General features: G+C 41.8%; 1 long non-coding RNA gene across 1 annotated transcript in view; it reads left to right on the top strand.

Annotated features, from left to right (window-relative positions):
* The first annotated feature begins 8978 nt into the window (after positions 1 to 8978).
* LOC113615579 (uncharacterized) overlaps positions 8979 to 19744 on the top strand; it is a 300491-nt gene continuing 289725 nt past the window's right edge. The window contains exon 1 of the long non-coding RNA XR_003431055.1: positions 8979 to 9082. This is a non-coding gene — a long non-coding RNA (uncharacterized LOC113615579). The remainder of the gene's footprint in view (positions 9083 to 19744) is intronic.

The raw sequence follows: 19744 nt of genomic DNA, 5'->3' as shown, positions 1-19744 counted from the left end.
GGTTTTTCCTTAATTTTTATAGAAGCGTGAAAAACAAACATGAATTCTAAAACTAAGAGACACTTAGGGGACAAAGAACCTTTCGGCACAGCATAGTCATTAAACAAATTCAAATTTTCAGCCAAGGACCTCCAGGCAGTGTCCAATCCCTGCTACAGAGCAGCTGCTAGTTCAATGGAAGGGGCTTGAGTACCACGGTGGTCCTGCCTGGAGCCAGTGTCTGTTAGTCTTGTTTCCTTCCCACCAGACAAAAAGGAGACTTACACATGGGGACCTGCTGAGGTGCACTCAAGACTCTCATGCAACAAAAAGTGAGGTTGCACAATGAAAACCTCAAGGAAAGGTTTTAAAAATTGTGCCAGTTGTGTCAGTAATCAGGACAAATCTTTTTATTTATTAATTTTTCTATTGTGGTCGAATACACATGACATAAAATTTACCATTTAAGCCATTTTAAAGCGTATAATTCGGCCCCATTCAGTGCATTCACAATATCATGCAACCATCACCTCTACCTAGTTCCAGACTATTTTCATCACCCCAAAAGAAAATCCAGTGTCCATTAAGCAGTCACTCCCTATCTCCCTCTCTTTCCAGCTCCTGGCAACTACTAATCTGCTCTCTGTCTCTATGGGTTTGTTTATTCTGGATATTTCATATAAATGGAATATGCTACCTTTGTGTCTGGCTTCTTTCACTGAGCATCATGTTTTCAAGGTTCATTCATGTTGGAGCAAGTGCTTCATTCCTTTCTGTGACTGAACAATATTCCATCGTATAGATATAATACCTTTTATTTATCCCTTCATCAGTTGGATAAGCCTATTTTTAAGCTTCTTTTATCCAATAGGTAAGCAATGTTTAACAACTTTTTATTTTGGAATAATTTTAGATTTACAGAAATTTATAAAGACAGTACAGAGAGTTCCCACATTATACACACACCCCCACCTCCAGTTTCCTCCACTGTTAACATCTGACATCCCCAGAGCACATTTGTTAAAACTCAGAAACAGACACTGGCACTTTGCTATTAACTAAACTGCAGACTTTATTTGGGTTTTGCCAGGTTTTCCATTAATGCCCTCTTTTTGTCCAGGATCCAATCCAGGATACCACATTGCATTTAGTTGTCATGACTCCCCAGTCACCTATGGTCTGTGACACTTTTTCACTCGTTCTTTATTTTTATGACCTGACAGTCTTGAGTCTACCGGCCAGGTATCCTATAGAAAGTTCCCCAGTCTGGGTTTGCTGGATGCTTTTTTCATGATTACACTGGAGGGATGTGGTTTTTGTGCATGTTATCCAGACAAGTCTCCACTGGGAATAATTTTGCCTATAAAAATATGACCCCCTTAGGGGTGTAAAGAGGGCATTAACTTGTCTTTTTTTCATTCTTTGAGTGATTGCAAATGCTATCCAATCTACCCCCCATAGGCTCTGCAGATAGTTAGGTTCCCATTTTATAGGTGAGGCAGCAGGCGCCTTGTAAGTGGCAGAAAGGAGATTCTGACCCAGAAGCCAATGCCATGATCTGTCCACGACTCCACATGCACATGCTGGTGGGCGGCTAACAAATTGGTTTGTCCAAGGGCATGTTCAACTGTATGCTCAGTTCCTCTCTGGAAGAGTTTCAGTATCATCTAATTAGGTAACATGGTAGCAGGGCAACCATTACTTATAGTAGATGTGGAGTTGTAAATTATTCTATTTAATTAAGGACTGCTCCCTTCCTATTAAAGAAAAGCTTATCATAGGTTAGTAAATTTATTGGGAACACTTAACTTTAGCTAATTAAGCCGTTTGAACGCAAGGCAAGGGCATTCATTAATAATCAAGCCCAAGCAGTTGAGGGCAATTAGTGAAACAGCTGGTCTTTATCTCACTGATAAAGGGTGGTTAATAGAGATCTTTACAGCTGTTATAAATGTCCCCAAAGCAATATCTTTTTCAAAAGTTTGCGTTAGTTAAAAATATAGAGGAAATGGGACTTCCCTGGTGGTCCAGTGTCCAACACTCCACGCTCCCAATGCAGGGGGCCTGGGTTGTGTCCCTGGTCAGGAACTAGATCCCGCATGCGGCAACAAAGATCCTGCACGTGGCAACGAAGATCCCACGTGCCGCAACTAAGACCCGGTGCAGCCAAATAAATAAATAAATATCTTAAAAAATATATAGAAGAAGGAACTAAATTTGAAAGGACTGAGTTGGTAGCAATCTTGGTCTCCCAGCCCTAAGCCGAGGGCCAGAAGGAAGTGGAATTCATCAGCCGTGGCCCCATTCCCAGCCATCTCCATGTTTTTCTGGGCAGAGCCTGATCTGGAAGTCAGCATCGTACTTGTCTTTCCCACTGGAATCTTGGCTGCCTGAGGAGCAAAGGGCAAGTGTTGATCATCTATACATGCAGAGATCATATTTTTTGAAAGAAAAATGGAGGAATGTGGTCTGACAAACTGTTTCTTTTCTGATCTGTGATGTCTTTATATAGAAAGTCTCACAGAGATCCCCTTTGTAAATGATATTGGCTTAAAATTCTTCTTCTTAAACTGAAGTGTAAGGCATTGACTCTGAAAAATCTTGGCTGGATGTCTTGGAGAACGTCCCACATCGGGATTTGTCTAAGGTTTCCTTTTGGTGTTTAACGTTAAGTTCCTCTATCCCCTACATTTCCTGTAAACTGGAAGTTTCCTTCAGAGCCTTGATTAGATTGAAGTAAAACATTTTGGCAAGCATGCTTCAAGGTGATACCATGTATTTCACGTGCCTCATGCCAGGAGGTACATAAATGTCTTTTTGTTCCCCTCTTGGTGATGCCAATCTTGAGCCCTGCGTTGAAGAGCTAAGACCAGACCTCTGCATTGCAGAGGTACATTTCCCCCTCTGGAATCGGTACACAGTATATGGGCTGTTCCCTTTATCTGCAGTACTTCTCCCATGGCCTCCCTGTGCTTGATGTTCTCATCATTCTGGCCTCTACTCAAGTGTCACCTTCTCTCGTTGGGCGTTAGGCACCTGCTCTCAGGTGGCCTGCAAGGCCCTGTGTGCTCTGCCCTTGGCTGGCTCCTGGACTCATCTTGAACAAACCTCCCATCCCTGTTGCAGCCCGGCCACACTGTCCACCTTTCAGTGCCTGGAGTGTGACGTGCTCCCTTCTGTCAAAGACGTGCCTGGAACACATGGCTCGCCTTCTTACCCAGTTATCCCCTTCTCATCCTTTAGGGTTAAACTAGGGTCCTTTCCTGAGGGATGTCTTCCTGGACTGTGCAGCCCAGTCTGGGTAAAATCCCACTTTTGAATGGGTGCCAAGGTGCCACATAAGTTTCCTGTGTGGTGCTCATCACACTTGGAATTGTCCGTTTTCTTTAGGTGATTATCATACTCATTTCTGTCTTCCCCTCAGAAGCTAAGCTTCACAGGGCCAGGGCACCTGCCTAGTTCTGTTCATCCTTGTAAACCCCAAACACCTAGCACAGTGCTTTGCACATAGTAGGTACTCAAGAAACATTTGTTGAATGAATGGTCACTAGTTGAATGGCTTCAGGGAGACCCTGTGATAAGGACTTCCTGAAGGATCCTGGTCCTATTTGGTACTGGGAAGTTTCTTTTCTTTCTTTCTTTCTTCTTTTAAAATATTTATTTATTTGGCCGCACCTGGTCTTAGTTGCGGCATGCAGGATCTAGTTCCCTGACCGGGGATAGAATCTGGGCTCCCTGCATGGGGAGCACAGAGTCTTAACCACTGGACCACCAGGGAAGTCCCGGTACTGGGAAGTTTCTAGACTAAGGGTTGACAACCTTTTTCTGGAAAGGACTAGGTAGTAAATATTTTCCGTTTGCTGGGCCAGATGATTGACTGGGTTGACTGGGTTTCCCCATCTGTAAAAAGGAAAATAGTAATAGTTCCTAGCTCATATGATTATTATGAAGGTTCCATAAGCTAATATATGTGGTGTTTAAAGTGGCTGGTACATAATCTCGCTTTTAGCTGGGTTTTGGCTGTTATTTTGGGACTTTCATATGGTGGGGACAAAGGCAAGAAGCGCATTCATCAGTAACGAAACACATGTTACTATCAGCTAGAAGAAAGCATGGCAAATAGAAACCCTACTGGATTTCCACATGGGTGTCAGTGACAGGCGGCCTTGATTAAAGACCTGAGAAGTCACAGTGGGAAGAGCCGCCTTGTTCCCAGAGGAAAATGGCAATCTGCAGAAAGAAGCAGCACAAGGCTTAGGGTGGGAGAGCTGGAAAGAGAGGCACAGCAGAATATTACTGAATCATTGTAATATTTTCCCTAGGAAAGTCCCAGGGGTCCTTGCGGAGGCCTTAATCGCCTATTCTAGGCGGCAGAAGCTTAGTTCCTCACTCTTTGCGAGCTGTGCTCCCTATGGCCTCTGTCTGTCTCCGTTAGAGCCTAATCATATTTGAAAGTAGTTTTTATCTGTGATTATTCATCCGTATGTGAGGAGCTTACGTGTCTAAGCTGCCACTTCCATCAAATCCAAGCACGTGGTCCCCTTAATACACACAGGCCTAGGGCTGGCGAGAAAAGCAGTTCCCACCCCCATCCCCGCAGGGAGAGTCTAGCGAATTAGAGGGGACCAGCTCTGGGGCTGGGTGGAGGGGGGGAAGGGGGAAGGGAAGGCAGAGGGTGGCGGCGTTGGCATTGAGACCTGAGGCAAAATAACTGATAATATAAGGAACTACAGTCAGGCCTCTAAATCGACAGGTGGGCTTGTCCTAAGGCATGGCTTCTCAGACTTTAATAAGATGGTGTCTGTGAAGATTACATATTAGCTTAGAGAACAATATTTCATTTTCACTGGCTCTTTCTAAACTGTGGGAGATGATGTGCCGGGCTAAGTTTAATGCTACGCACATGTTTCAGGTTAATTCTGTGTTAAATTGTGGTGGGGATTAGAGGGGAATTTCACCACCCTTCAAAAGGTGGTGGGATGCTGACATGGGGGCAGGGAGCCAGCCCATGGGGCAGGCCAAGGACAAAGGTGCAGAGCACCAGGCTAGAGCAAAGACAAAGCTTTTTGATTGCCCTGTTTCTCCTACTGATTTTTTGTTTTTGTTTTTTTCAGTTTTGTGATATAATTCATTACCCATTTAAGGTATACAGTCCAGTGGGTTTTAGTATATTCGCAGTGTTGTGCAACCATACCACAATCAATTTTAGAACAGTTTCATGCCAAAGAAGAATCCCCATACCCATTAGCAGTCACTCCCCATTTCTCACCAACCTCCCAGCCCTGGGCAACCACTAATCTACTTTCTGTTTCCACAGATTCACCTATTCCGGACATTACATGTAATTGGAATCATACAACATATGGTCTTTGCAACTGGTTTATTTCACTTAGCATCATGTTTTCAAGGTTCATCCATGCTGGAGCATGCATCAGTGCTTCATTCCTTTTTATGGCTGAATAATATTCCATTGTATGGACATACCACATTTTATTCATCCATTCATCTGTTGATAGACATTTGAATTGTTTCCAATTTTTGGCTATTATAATCATTTGTTACAAGGTTTTGTGTGGACATATGTTTTCATTTCTCTTGGATATATACCTAGGAATGGAATTGCAGGGTCTTGTGGTATCTCTCTGTTTAACCTTTTGAGGAACTACCAGACTGTTTTTCAAAGTGGCTGTACCACATTACATTCCCAACAGCACTGTGTTCTCTGTATCTTCACCAATATTTGTTATTATCTCTTCTTTTGATTATAGCCATCCTCGTGCTTCCCATCCTATTGTTTAATCATAGTCTTAATGACCATTCCATCAATGTGTTGGGTTGGCCAAAAAGCTCGTTTCTGTTTTTCCATTACATCTTATGGAAAAACCCGAACTAACTTTTTGGCCAACCCTATATTACCTAGAAGGAGCACTTTTTGGAAAATGTGCTCAGGGGTGCAATTGTTACTCTATCTCTCACAGCTAGACCACAGGTCCAGATGTGCAGGTCACCACCTGCTATTTGTAGGGTTTGAGTTAAGAGTACAAACAGAGGCTCACATACTGTATGTTTACATATTTAAATGTAAATCAATATCTGTTTTATCCTCCTGCCTTGGTAAATAAACCTTCATAGTGACAAAATTAAAAAATTCAAATAAAGCTAAGGTTTTTGTTTTGTTTTGTTTTTTTTGGTATTTTGGCCATGCTGTGCAGCATGTGGGATTGTTTCCTGACCAGAGATTGAACCCAGGCCTCCACAGTGAAAGCACTGAATCCTAACCACTAGGCCACCAGGGAACTCCCCCAAAGCTAAGATTTTTATGTGACCAAAGGTTGGCACAATATTTAAGACTATTCAGTTAAATTACTGGGTGCTTTTCGGATAGTCTGTAAGTGGGCTGGCTGGCAATGTTTGGATGAGTAAGAAAAGACACCTATAATTCATAAATTATATTTTCCTTAAAATTTCTTGCCTTAATTTTAGCAAAATCACTAATAGTGTTTTTATAATCAAGATTTTCACTAATTTGTGTTTATTGACAATAATGATTTTGTGATTATAAATGAAATCTAATTGGATTAAAAATATTCAATATTTGGATATAGTTTCACCAAGAAAATATATTACAGGTAAAAATTAAAAAATTAAAATTATAACTGATGTGTTTTAAAAAAAGTTATTTCTTCCTGAGGTAGTCAAAATAATTTATTAAAATTAAAAGGTAAAATACAAATTATAAATAAATGTTAATAATTTAAATATTCAAATATTGAAAGTCAATATTTGAATACTTTAATATTTAATAGTCAAATATTGAAATATTCAAAAATTAATTTTTAACATTTTAATTAGATTTTATTGCATGTTTTTATTTAAAAACTATTCATAATTCTAATTTTCCATGTCCATTCAGTCATCAATGCCAAGAATCAGTATTATGGTCCTATGTTATGCCCAGACTTCTACATATACAAAATTAAGAGTAATATGAATTATTTAGTACTCCAGCATTTTTCTCGGCCACCACGGGCAGCAATTGCAAATGCCATACTGATTCCTGCAAAGGTCCAGAGCCACAAATTGGAACACAAAGGGAAGCTAGAAATAAGCTTGCCTCACCATGGGGAAATGGTGCTATGTTGTGCAAGAAGCTATCGCAGTGACTCTATCCGAGAGACAGTATCTGACAAGTTAGTTCATTTGTCCTCTCTCTCACCTAAGCGCTCCTGCCACTCAGACCCCCGCCGGCACCCCCCAGGCAGTGCTCATCTCTGCTTTGGCATTGGCACCACACCCCAATCTTCAAGCCGTTTGACACCGTTGCCTTCCGTTTTGAGGACAGAGGTCAAGATCTTGGAGAGGTGTTTCTCTGGGGCTTGAATGGTATCGCTCATCAGAGTGGATGTTTTGGGTAATGGGTCAGGCTTTGATGGTGCTAGGTACAGATCCCAAGTGATAGAGGTGCCCCCTGTTGTTCAGGTCTGAGGGTTGTCCTACAGGTGTGTGTGGGGGAAGAGGGATTTGAGGAAGAGCTTCTGGGCTTTAACACCTGGATGGCATCTTGAAGTGCATAACCCATCTTCTTTTGATGCTTGTGGGAACTTTTCTCCATATTTCTCATCTGGGCAGTATTTTCTCACTTCTGATTTTACTGTTCTGTGAATAGTACTAAGAGCTAAGACTCTTATGGGTCAGAGTGGTAGGCTTTTCCATTTTATTTAAGGATGCACGTATTATTTTCCTAATAATGGTTGGTTTTGGTTTTGTGGACCAAAAGCATTGCTACAAACACCTATTCTCAAATATTCTTATCCACAGATAAAGAACTAGGTAAATGCTATGGTGCTGGATAAAAAAGTCAACAACAAACCACCCAACGTTACTTGAGCAATTTTATTTGACTATTAGCAGAGAATATTTTGCACTAGAGGCTTATATCAAGCAATAACTGAATGTTAAGCAAACAGGCCATCAATTATTAAAATGCAGCTGCTATTAATGTAATCCTTTACATTTCAGTAACACCAGCATTTGGAGGGGGGATGTAGAGCTGGTTAGAATCATCTGATATGCAAAATAAGAATATAACCATGGCCCCTTTGCAAAAAAATTTTTTGGAGGATTTAGCTCTAAATTTTCCATTTAGGAGTGGGTTGTGACTGGGAAAGAGAGGTGTAAAATCCAGTCTGATGTAGCAATATCTGATCAAGATGTCAGCACAAGCAATATTCTGAAGGCTTAGGGCTCTTGCAGAACCAAAGTTTACCTTTAATACAGGATGCAGATAATTTTCTTTATTGGCCCAACTTAGGACAACTTCTTTTTGTGAACACATTTTCTTTTACTTAGTTTTTGGAATATAGACAATACATTTGCATGGTTAAAAAACTAAAAAGTAAAAAAAAAAAAAAACAGTGAAAACTCTTCCTCCCATTTCTGTCACATAGAGAGCTTCCTCATTCTTTACTTCTAGCCACGGAGTACCCTATTATGCTTTGCAGTATACTGTTTAACCAGTCTACTCTAGATGGACAGTGGGTTGTTTCCAATTATTTCTTAAGCTATACACACTGCAGTGAATAACCTTGTACATGCATGATGTTACATATATTTAGGATAAATTTCCAGATGTGGAATTGCTGGGTTAAACTGTAATATGCATTTATGATTCTGATAGATATTGCCAAATTTCCCTCCATGGGGACAGTAGCCATTTGTGCTCCCGGTAGCAATGAACGCGAATGTCTGCTTCCCCAGGAAGAACGGTTTGCGAGGAGACTATCCCACTGGGCACCAACTTTTAGGAGAGAATAGCGCTTGCACCTTCGTTTCCTCATCTGTGAAACGGGGCTTTAAAGAGTACCTACAGCCTCTGGTAGCTGGGAAAGTCCCATGAACTAATGCACACAAAAAGCACTGAGCTCAGTTCAGACATAGTAAATGCTTAAAAAATGCTGTCAGTTATTACGTGGGTCAAATAAATAATGCCACTTAGAGATTGTTCCATCTCTGCCTCTGTTAGGAGATGGTGTGTTAACATCTATGTCATGAAGCTACAAAGGCACTGAACATCTTCTTGGAGGAAGAGGAATCTTGGTTCTAGGTAAGCAAATGTGAGCCCCTCTGTTGGGTGTGGTTGGAGGAAACTGGAGGTTGCAAGCGGAAGAGGGAGGTGATGAGGCAGCGCAGCAGGAGCAGAGACTCTGCAGTGAGCCCTGCAGAGGGAAAGCAGATCTGCGCTTCAGCGTGCTTTGACACCAAACCCCATCTCCAAGTGGAGTTGGCAGCATAGCTTTATGGTTGGAAGCTCTTTCTCTGGAGTCAGACAGCCCTGGGTTCAAATCCCGGCTCTGTCACTTGCTAGTAGGGCTACCTTGGGCACATTCACATTTCTGATCCTCATGCTGTTCGTCTGTCAGCTGAGGACAAATGCCACAGTAGAAGCATTTCCAGGCTGCTTGTACGTTCACAGGGAGACTGTGAGGATTACATGATGTAATAGTTCTAAGGCACAGATCATCGTGCCTGGCACACATAAATATCAGCAACTATTAAGGGCATCAAACGAATAGGGCTTTACAAGTTCTGTGTCTCTGTGGCGGAAGAGAGACCCCGAGGGGGTGCACATGAACAAATCCAAGTCATGAAATCAGAAAAGGCCCATTCGGATGGATGTACAGTTAGAGGAAAAAATGCCTCTTAGCATGCATGTTATTTGTTACAAAGCAAAACGAATTTGTAAGCATCGTATTGCAGATGCAGGGGAGGGAGATCCTGAAAAAATTTCCTGCAGTCTTGAGACAGCAGATGGAAAATGAGTTGTATGGTACTGATTGCTGCTAATTTAAGACATAGGAAAATCACTGATAATCTCTCAGCGTTCTCTGCTTTTTTATGTTATTTATTAAAGGTAAAATAGTCATACTTTTTCATACTTTATCTTTATCTCTTTGTCTCATTTTCACGTTAAGGACGTGTGTTCCTTAAACACGTCTACTGCTTCTACTTAGTTTTCTCAACCCACTACTCTTTGTAAGAATTAAATCCTTGTGCTTGGGATTCATCAACTGTGCACTCTCCTTGCCTGGAAGGCCCTAATCTGTCTGCTCTGCTTTGCAGGCTCCTACTCTTCAATCAGCCATCACCTTCTCTGTGAAAATGTTCAATACCACCAGCCATCAATGGCTCTTTCTTCTTTGATTCCGTGGGACACTGTCAATGTTTCCTTTATAGCATCTTTATTTTAGGCTCTAGTTCTTTGTGTGCACATCTATCTCTCCCTTTGCACTGGGAAGTCTTTGTCAAAGATTGTGTCCCTCCTTCCCTTTCTTCCTTCCAAGTTTGTCAAACATGTATTGTCAGGCCCCGTGACAGGTCTGGAGGGAAGATTGCAACACAGTGTGGGAGCAATTAAAGAACCAGGCACTGAGCTTCACATGACACAATTCCCTCATTCCATCCTCTAAATGACCCTAGAGGCACCTGTTATTATTCTCATTTTACTGTTGAAAAGCTCAAGTCAGATAGGAAATAGAAGTTGCCAAAGAACATAGTTGGCTGCAAGTGGTTGCAGATTGGTGTTGGGGGAGGGTCAGGAGACCCCCTGGAGGAAGCAATGCCCAGCAAAATTGTGACCCTGAGAAGGATTTGGCCAGGTGAAGGAGAGCCAGAAAGGAATTCCAGGTGGAGGGCGCAGGTTGTGCAAGAACCTTACTCATCGCCTCATGCCCAATATTTGCACAGAGTGTGCCGCCTAGTAGGTGCTTATTAAATATTTGTTGTAAGAATGCATTTCTGTTGCTGAAGTCCCCAGGACTGGTAGTTCAACTCTGGGTTCAAGATCATGACATTCCGCAGGGTTCTTTCAATAAGTTTTCATTTTTGCTGAGGTCCTGGGGATGTGAGGACCACTGTCCCATCTTGGTAGAGCATGTCCCCAAATTGTTTTCATTCCACCCCGCAAAGATACAGTACAGAGGCTTCTTCCTCTGCCTCCACCCTTTCGATGTCCAGAGAGCACGCCCCAACCCACAGGTTAGTCAGATTGAGCAAAGCTTTGAGCATAGATGGGCAATTGCTGGGTGGACAGCTGGTAGGGTCCCTTGACTGAGGCCATCTATAGGCCACACAGCTCTGGGGTACTCGAAAACGGCCCCTTAATGATGGGGACCACACTCAGGAAACATGAATCTTAGGGAGTCTGCTTATGGTCTGGCCATACCTCCTAACTCTTCCTTCTCATCATCTCCTTCCCATCTCTCCTCTCCATAGCCTTGGGGAATATCGTTCTAGTCTAAACGGGGGTGAGGGAGATGCAGACTCTCCTCTTCCTCTTGCTTTTGCTCAAGCTGCTTTGTCAAGGACAGGAATCTTCTTTCTTTTATAGCATGGAAGTTAATACCAAGGACTCTGGAGCCAGACTGCTAGGGGTTCTCAACCTGGCTCTGCTTCTTACCAGCTTTGTGATTTGGGGGAAGATGTGAGTTTGCATACCTCAATTTTCCCACTGGTAAAATGGAGTTAGTAACAATACCCATTTCATAGGATTTTACAAGAAAATTTAAAGGAATTAAAGCATTGGGATAGGGCAGTATCTGGCACATTGTTGGTACAATGTATGTGATGATGATGATGACGATGATGACGATGATGACGACAGTGATAATGATTAAAATTACACAAACCACTTCTTCTCTTCTGGTTCTTTTGTATACTAAAAGTTAATGGCCCATGGCCCTAACTAAATGGAAATAGTTCTTCTTTTCCTCTAAGACAAGGCGAGCTTAGACTTTCTTATTGTCTAGAGCAATAAACAAAGGGAAGAAAAAGGAAACTATTACATTTCACATTAAAATAGTACGACTGCTTACATAAATGTTATACCCAAAGTTGTTTGAGTTGATATGTTACTCAGAACTGGAAGAAACCTAATCTAGTCCATGTACTAAAATTATGATGGGTAAACTGAGACTCAGAGAAAGGAACTGACTAATGCATGGACCACAGACACGGGGCTGGAACTTGAACCCATGTCTCCTGATCTCTTTTCATGTTCCTTGCATTGCCCCACAACCAAGGGAAGAAATACAGCCATTTTTGGGAAGGTTCTCTAATTTCTTCTGTGACAGTGGTCAATGAATACTTTTTGTGTGTGAAGAGCCTGATAGTATAATGTTTTCTGCTTTGTGGGCCATATGTCTCTGTCACAGCTACTCAACTCTGCCATTGCAGAGTGAAAGCAGCTATAGACACTATGCAAATGAGTAGATGTGGCTGTGTTTCAGTAAAACTTTATTTATTTATTATTTTAAAAATGTGTTTATTTAATTTATTTATTTTTGGCTGCATTGGGTCTTCATTGGTGCACGTGGGCTTTCTCTAGTTGCAGCGACCGGAGGCTACCCTTCATTGCAGTGCCCGTGCTTCTCATTGTGGTGGCTTGTCTTTGTTATGGAGCACAGGCTCTAGGCACGCGGGCTTCAGTAGTTGTGGCACATGGGCTCAGTAGTTGTGGCTCGCGGGCTCTAGGGCGCGGGCTTCAGTAGTTGTGGCGCACGAGCTTAGTTGCTCCGTGGCAGGTGGGATCTTCCTGGACCAGGGCTCCAACCCATGTCCCCTGCATTGGCAGGCTGATTCTTAACCACTGCGCCACCAGGGAAGCCCTATGATTACTGTTTTTGACAACGTATTTTACATTTACTTGTTTTGTGTATCCCTTAGTGGCTTATTGTGGATATATATGATTTTGCTACTTTTGTCCTTTAACTTTCCTATTAGCTTTGTTTGTGGTTGATTTACTACTTTTACTATATATATGCCTTTACTAAAGAGATTTTTCCTTTTGTAATTTTCATGTTTCTAGTTGTGGCCTTTTCTTTTTCACTTAGAGAAGTCCCTTTAACATTGCTTGTAAAGCTGGTTTGTTGGTGTTGAACTCTTTTAGCTTTTGCTTGTCTGTAAAAGTTTTGATCCCTCCATCAAATCTGAACGAGAGCCTTGTCAGGTAGAGTATTCTTGGTGGTAGGTTTTCCCCTTTCTTCACTCTAAATATATTATGCCACTCCCTTCTGGCTCTCAGAGCTTCTGCTGCAAAGTCAGCTGATAGCCTTATGGGAGTCCCATGTATGTAACTTGTTGCTTTTCCCTTGCTGCTTTTAATATTTTATCTTTAATTATTGCCGTTTTAATTGTAATATGTCTTGGTTTGATCCTCTTTGAGTTGATCCTGTTTGCAACTCTCTGTGCTTCCTGGACTTGGATGTCTTTTTTCCTTCCAAGTTAGGAAAGCGTTCAGCTATTATATCTTCAGATATGTTCTCAGCCCTCTTTTCTCTCCCTTCTCCTTCTGGGACCCCTATAGTGCAAATATTAGTGTGCTTCTTTTTGTCCTAGAAGTCTCTTAAGCTGTACTCATTTCTTTTCATTCTTTTTTCTTTTTTCTGTGAAGTGTCAGAGTTTTCCACTACTCTGTCTTCCAGCTCACTGATCCATCCCTCTGTATCATTTAGTCTGTTGATTCCTTCCAGTGTATTTTTCATTTCAGTTATTGTATTTTTCATTTCAGTTATTGTATTTTTCATCTCTGTTTGGTTGTTCTTTATATTTTCTAACTCTGTTTAAAACTTCTCACTTCTCACTCTGTTTGTCCACACTCTCCTGAGCTCTTTGATCATCTTTACAATCATTACCTTGAACTCTTCATTGGGTTGATTGGGTGTCTCCACTTCACTTAGTTCTTGTTCTGGGGTTTTATCTTGTTCTTTCTTTTGGAACATGTTCCTCTGTCTTATCATTTTGTCTGGCTTCCTGTTTTTATTTCTGCATATGTGGTAGGTTGGTTATGTTTCCTGACTTTGGAGAAGTGGCCTTTTGTAGGAGACATTCTATGTGTCCCAGCAGCACCCTCCCCCCTGGTCACCAGAGCTATATGCTCTAGGGGTGCCCCCTTTGTGGGCTGCATGGGTCCTTCTGCTGTGGTGGGTGACTACTGTGGGTAGTCTGATGGGCATAGCTGGCTCCCAGTCCAGTTGGTTGCCAGACCCTGCCTTGTGCAGAGGCTTCTGCCTGCTGCTTGGCAGGGCTGGGTCATGAGGCAGCTGACTGTGGAACCCTGGGGCCCCAGGGCTATTGCTGGTCCACTGGTGTGTGGAGGTGGGGTCTAGGAGATCCCAGAGCTGGTGCCGGCCCAAGTCCTGGGGGTATTGCTGGCCCACTGGTGTGTGGAGGTGGGGTCTAGGAGATCCCAGAGCCGGTGCCAGCCCAAGTCCTGGGGGTATTGCTGGCCCACTGGCAGGCAGAGCTGGGCCCTAGGATCTGGCTGCAGGCCCCACAAAGTAATTTTAATCTGTTGCATGAGAATTATCCACTCAGTTCCCAGAGATTACCTTGCTTTATTAGGAAATAAAAAAATAAGTGGAAAGAAGAGAATATGTGTTTAGAGATGCTTTGCTTTAGTCTGAGGAAATCAGTCCACAGAAGAGGCCACAGGCGGGTTGGCAGAGTAAAGTTTAATCTTTATCAAGTAAGCGTGCAGTTAAGAAAATGCCAGAAACATTCTGTGAGTTGCATAGTTATCTGCATCTTTTGAAATGGTTTACGATAATTATGTATTATCTATTGCTGCGTGATAATCACACTCAAATTTAATAGCTTAAAACAAGACATACTTATCATCTCACAGTTTCTGTGATCAGGAATCCAGGTACAGCTTATCTGCCTTCCCTGCTTCAGGGTCTCTCACAAGCTGCAGCCAAGGTGTCAGCCAGGCTGGGGTTTCATCTGAAGACTCAGCAGAGGAAAGACCCACTTCTAAGGTCCTATGGTTGTTGGCAGAATTCAGTTCTTTAAAGGTCATTGAACTGAGGGCTTCAGTTCTTAGCTGGCTGTTGGCACCCTCAGTGTCTTGCTGTGAGACACCTCCAGTATGGCAACTGGCTTCATCAGAGCATGTAAACCAAGAACGCAATAGAGTCTCCTAGCAAGATGGAACTCACAATCTCCTGTAAACTAATTACGGAAGTGACCTTTACAATCTTCTGTTGATTAGAAGTAAGTCACAGGTGTTGCCTGTCCGAAATGGAGAGGTTTACACAGGACATGCGTACCAGGAGGTGGGGATGATTGGGAGACATCTCAGAGTCTACTTGCTACAGGGAAGGAGTAGCAGTGATCTCAACCTATAAGGAGTGACATGTTGGGAAGGTCTCTGAAGCCATATTTACTCTGAAGGATGGGTGATTGTTGATGACTGTCATGGGCAGAAAAGGGGGTTATGTGCTCATGCTGCACATTTTCCATCTCTAACTCAAAGCTCTGTTTTGCTTCTGGGAAATCTGAACTGAGGCTAGACCATTCAACCCCATAAATCTAAGTGCTGGATAAGACAGGGCCCATGTAACAGTTTATGGCAAGCAAAAGAAAATCTAACCCAACTGGTATAAGAAAAGAGAGAATTTCTGGCTTACATAACTGGAACATCCAAGAGTAAATCTCAGTTCAGGGTTTGAAGTGCTGTATTTTATTTGTTTGTTTATAATTTTTATTTTTTGGATTAGTCTTATTGAGGTAATATTATGTATGGCAAAGTCCACACTTTTCAGTGTACAATTCAGTGGGTTTTGACAAACACATCCAGTCATGTGATTACCACCACAGTCAGGATATAGAACGTTTCTATTTCCATCCCCCCCGCAAAAAAAATCCCTTCTATCCCTTTGTAGTCAACTTTTCCTGCTACTCTCAGCCCCCAGCAACCGCTAATCAGAATATCTTTTAAATGGAATCATATAGCACGTTCGTTTTTTGCCCCGGCTGCATTGGGTCTTCGTTTCTATGCACAGGCTTTCTCTAGTTGTGGCGAGTGGGGGCTACTCTTCGTTGTGGTGCGAGGGCTTCTCATTGTTGTGGCTTCTCTTGGTGCGGAGCACGGGCTCTAGGCATGTGGGCTTCAGTAGTTATGGCATGCAGGCTCAGTAGTTGTGGCTTTCAGGCTTAGTTGCTCTGCGGCATGTGGGATCTTCCTGGACCAGGGCTTGAACCTGTGTCCCCTTCATTGGCAGGTGGATTCTTAACCACTGCACCACCAGGGAAGTCCGTGTGTTGCCTTTTGAGCCTGGTTTCTTTCATTCAGCATAATGCCTTTGAGATGCACCATGTCATTGCATGTATCAGTAGTTGATTCTTTTTTTATTACTGAGTAGTAGCTGATTCTATAGAAGTACAATTTTTTTTTAACATCTTTATTGGAGTATAATTGCTTTACAATGGTGTGTCAGCTTCTGCTCCACAACTAAGTGAATCAGTTATACATATGTTCCCATACAATTATTTTTTATCCATTAACTAACTGAAGGAAATTTGTCTTGTTACCATTTTTTGCAACTTCACATCAAACTACTGTAAACATTTGTGCATAGGCTTTTTTTGTGATACAGGTTTTCATTTTTCTGGTAAAAATGAATTTAACACCTACTAGTGGAATCGGTGGTTCATATAGTAAATCTATGTTTAACTTTATAAGAAGCTGCCAAATTATTTTCCAAAATGGCTGCACCATTCTGCATTCTCATCAGCGGTGAATGAGAGTCCCGATTGCCCCCTATTCTCACCAATACTTGGTATCACCAATTTTAGCCATTCTAATAGGTGTGCAGTGGTATCTCAAGGTGTTTTTTGTTTGTTTGTTGCGGTACGCGGGCCTCTCACTGTTGTGGCCTCTCCCGTTGTGGAGCACAGGCTCCGGATGCGCAGGCTCAGCGGCCATGGCTCACGGGCCCAGCCGCTCCGCGGCATGTGGGATCTTCCCGGACCAGGGCACGAACCCGTATCCCCTGCATCGGCAGGCGGACTCTCAACCACTGCGCCACCAGGGAAGCCCTCAAGGTGGTTTTAATTTGCATTTTCCTAATAACTAATGATGCTGATTATCTTTTTATGTGTTTATTTGCTATCTATATAACCTCTTTGGTGAAGTGACTATGCATATCTTTTGCCCATTACAAAATTTTATTCTTACCTATTTTGAGGATAAACACAATTCTTAGATAGAATTCTCATAGGTCAAATTTGAGTGAATAGAGGCAACTGCAATAACTATAGAAAGGGGCCTATTGTAAAAATATAAAATATGCAAAAGAACATAGAACTCAAGGGGCAATAAGATAACAAAATAGCATATAAAATTATATTGCTGTTTTATTATTGAGTTTTCAGAGTTCTTTATATATTCTGAATGCAGATCCTTTACCAGAAATGTATTTTGCAAATACTTTATCCCAGCCTGTGGCTTTCATTTTCATTATCTTAACAGTCTCTTGAAGTTTTAAAAATTCAGTGAGGCCCAGTTTATCAGTTCTTTCTTCTATGGATCATGCTTTTGGTGTCATGTCTAAGAAATCTTTGCTTAACTCATGATCAAAAAATTTTCTTCTGCGTTTTCTTCTAGAAGTTTGTAGTCTTAGGTCTTACATTTAAGTCTATGATCCATTTTGAGTTAGTTTTTGTATAAAGTATGTGTCAAAATTTATTCATTTCTTTGCAAGCGGCTACCCAATTATTTCAGCACAATTTTTTAAAAGAGTCTATCCTTTCTCAAATTGCCTTCACACACATGTAAAACACGATTGACCCAGTATTGGTTTCTTTCTGGGCTCTCTATCTTGTCCCTTTGAACAAGGCTATGTGTCCTCAGAGATGGCTGCATTTTCATGGAAGCTTTTTTTCATGGTCTCAGGATGGCTGACAGGTGCTCCTGGAACCCCGTTATTCAGCTTTATGTGTAGTGAAAGACAAGCATCTTTGGCCCAGTATTCTTCACAAAAATCCTAAATCCTGAGTTAGACTGCATCTGTTTAGATCAATTTAGGTCATGTGACACTAAATTGGGACACTGTTAAGAACATGAGTCACCTCTCCACCTGTAGAACTAGGAATGGACCTGGTGTGGGGCTGCATCCATGCACAGGTGGCACTTTCTCCTGATTCACCTGCCCAGGTGGGGCACCTTTTCCCATTTTACACAAAGGTATTTTATAGGCTGGAGGATGCCCTGGTCTAGGCCTTGAAGGTTGACCCATCTCTAAGTTCACCACCAATGGCTGCATTTATCAGCTTCTCTTGGCACAGATTAGTGGTGTTGCCAGGATGCTGACAAAATGTTTCTGGATAACTCCATGCCCTCTTCTACCTTTTCTGTTTGCCTTTTATTGATTCTTCTCTCCTCCCTTTCTAAGCCTGAGCCAGGAACCCTCCTGTTATTAAAAGCAGTCCCAGTTGCCCATACCTTTCATTTCCTTTGAATTACATTAATTGCCTGACAGCTAAAAAGTGAGCTGCTATTTTCAGATTTTAGCTGCTGGTCGGCAAGAAATATTTACCAGCTCCTGCAGATTTATAAAGATGCCACAGAGATGCCTGGAGACTAACAGTCAGAACATACAACAGCAAAAAAACACTATTTTTCAAGGTTAAATGCTCAGAATGCTAAAAAGAAATTGTCCATAAAGCAAAATAGGGATTCGGAAGCAAGCAGCCTGTACCCTGGATAAAAGAAAGGAGCCGGAGGTTTAAAATAAGATTTCACAGCTTCACAATAATTATGAATTTAATAAGGGGAACTTTATTTTTAATTTAGTTCCAGTCTGGCAGCCCGTCTCCTCCCTCCTGCCCTCTCTCCACGGCATAATAATGCTTTTTAATGTGGTCCTAAGGCTGAGGTCACAGTGAGCGCCGGGAAAGGGCCCCAGCCATAAGATTTTCTGATGAAGCAATATTAGACAGATAATGTTCCTGCCTCTCTGCAAGCAGATGGGACTAACTCTCACTGGCTTTACTCCCTCCTGGCAGTCAGAGATGTGTCTTGCTATGTAGGAAGACAGTAGGTTCTGAAAATTCCAAGACAGGAAGATTTTTTTCCCTGATAGGACCTCAGGCGTTGTCTCCTGTTCTTCGTGAGCAGAGTAATAAAACTCAGCCAGGGCCACCAAGCATGGTCACAGACCCCCAGGACAACTTCCGCTCCAATGCTTACTTTCCCCCCAAACAGCGTAATTTAAATGTGGTTGGTAAAGGACCACAGATTTTCCCAAAATGCTCTTCCATAGATTACCTTTCAGTGCAAGCTGTTTTCAGGGCCATACATATTCATTTACTTGTTGTTCATTCATTCATTCAACAAATATTTGTTGAAGACCTATTTTTTTGAGGTGTTCTTTTTTATCAAGGTTAAATTGAATGAATTTAACACAAAATGAATCAATTTAAAGTGAGCAAATCTGTGGCATTTAGTATTGTTTTGGCCAAAAAATTCATACAGTTTTTTTCTGTACGATGACTCTATAAATATAGTAGCACTTAGTTGTCTTTAACTTCATTTAAACAATTTTATTAGATTGTATTGTGTCATATCAGTGTGCATTTAAAAAAAACTTATCAAAATTGGTGAATTTTTGTGTAGCCATTTTAATACTGAAGATGGAAGAAAAAAAGCAACATTTTTGGCATATTATGCTTTATGATTTCAAGAAAGGTAAAAACACAACTGAAACGCAAAAAAAAGATTTGTGCAGTGTATGGAGAAGGTGCTGTGACTGATCAAACGTGTCAGAAGTGGTTTGCGAAGTTTCCAAGATTCTTTATCACCCAAAATAAAAACACATACCCATTAAACAGTTACTTCCCCCAGCCTCTGGTATTTACCAGTATGCTTTTCTGTCTCTTTTGATATGCCTATTCTTGATATTTTATATAAATGAAATCATGTAATGTG

Source organism: Aethalodelphis obliquidens, unplaced genomic scaffold, assembly GCF_003676395.1.
Source record: "Aethalodelphis obliquidens isolate GAN/ISIS:26980383/991018 unplaced genomic scaffold, ASM367639v1 scaffold120, whole genome shotgun sequence".
NCBI lineage: Eukaryota > Metazoa > Chordata > Mammalia > Artiodactyla > Delphinidae > Aethalodelphis > Aethalodelphis obliquidens.
Note: the sequence above shows the minus strand (reverse complement) of the source record. Positions and strands in the feature narration are given on the sequence as shown.